This window comes from Lathyrus oleraceus, chromosome 4, assembly GCF_024323335.1.
Source record: "Lathyrus oleraceus cultivar Zhongwan6 chromosome 4, CAAS_Psat_ZW6_1.0, whole genome shotgun sequence".
Classification (NCBI taxonomy): Eukaryota; Viridiplantae; Streptophyta; class Magnoliopsida; order Fabales; family Fabaceae; genus Lathyrus; species Lathyrus oleraceus.
The window spans coordinates 258,414,121-258,415,617 of NC_066582.1; positions in this window are offsets into that span (position 1 = coordinate 258,414,121).

Consider the following 1,497-nt stretch of genomic DNA (forward strand, 5'->3'; position numbering starts at 1 on the left):
CCGTAGTGACACCGGCGCCTGTTGGGTCGGAGAGAGAGCTTGATGATGAAGCAGAGGAATTCCTAAGAATCATCAAGAAGTCTGAGTACAAGCTTGTTGACCATCTACAGCAGACTCCTTCCAAAATATCAATTCTATCGTTGTTGCTGAGCTCTGAGGGGCATAGAGAGGCTTTGATGAAAATTCTGAAGAAAACCTATGTTCCCCAAGAGATTACTATCAATCAATTGGAGACGGTGGTTTCTAATGTTCATGCCAACCATGGGTTGGGTTTCACCGACATGGATCTGACTGTAGATGGAAGAAATCACAACCGTGCTTTACACATTGCGATGGAATGTAAAGGAGCTGTGCTTTCGCACGTGCTGGTTGATACTGGCTCCTCTTTGAATGTGTTGCCAAAGAAAGCCTTGGCCAAGCTGAATTGTGAAGGTTTGATCCTGACGCCCACTGATTTGATAGTGAGGGCCTTCGATGGGTCGAAACGGGCTGTGTTCGGAGAGGTTGAGCTCCCGGTGAAGATAGGCCCAGAGGTGTTTAAGTCTGTTTTCTACGTCATGGATATTCAGCCGGCATACAGTTGCCTGTTGGGTCGCCCATGGATTCATCCTGTTGGGGCAGTGACTTCGACTTTACACCAAAAGTTGAAATATATATGGGAAGGCCAGGTCGTCACCGTGTGTGGAGAAGAGGATATCTTTGTCAGCCACCTTTCATCTTTCAAATACGTGGAGATGGATGGTGAGATATGGGAGACGCCAAGTCAAGCGTTCGAAACCGTTAAGGTGGAGAATGCTCTTTTTGCTAAAGAAGAGGAGAAACCGTCCATATCTTCGTACAAGCAGGCCACTGAGGTGGTGAAGAGTGGAGAGGCTCCTGGTTGGGGTAGGATGATGGATATCTCCGCCAAGAAAGACCGCTTTGGAGTGGGTTACCAGCCTAGCAGAGGCTCATCAGGACAAGGCAGAGGACGTCGTACGCCAGTCACATTCACCAGTGCCGGAATGTTGGATCCGGATCACATCTGTATGGTGAGTGATGAAGCTGATAACGACTGTGAAATAGACCGATGGATAAAGCCGTGCGCACCAGGGATGGGAATCCAGAACTGGAAGGCTGAAAAAATCATCACGGTCACTCTGCTGGAAGAGTAATATTTTTCTGTTTTTGATTTTATATGCATGAAAGCCATGCGTGTTGCCCGACACGTAATGGTTCATTGTAAGGGCCGCCTCATGTTTCATTTTGCAAAATTTCTTGCATCATAAATAAAAGGATGTTTTTCAGTTAAAAGCGGTGTTCCCTGTTTTTCATTTATTTTTGCAGTTTAAAAATAAAAACAAAATAAAAATGGCAATGTTTCCTTTTCCTTTTCAATTTGTCTCGCTCCGGTTCTAAAGCAATGCATGAATCCACATTCATGCAGATGCGATCATTCTCCGGAGCTCATTGATAACAATCCTGTTACACCCTTGTATGACTTCGACAATCCGATCT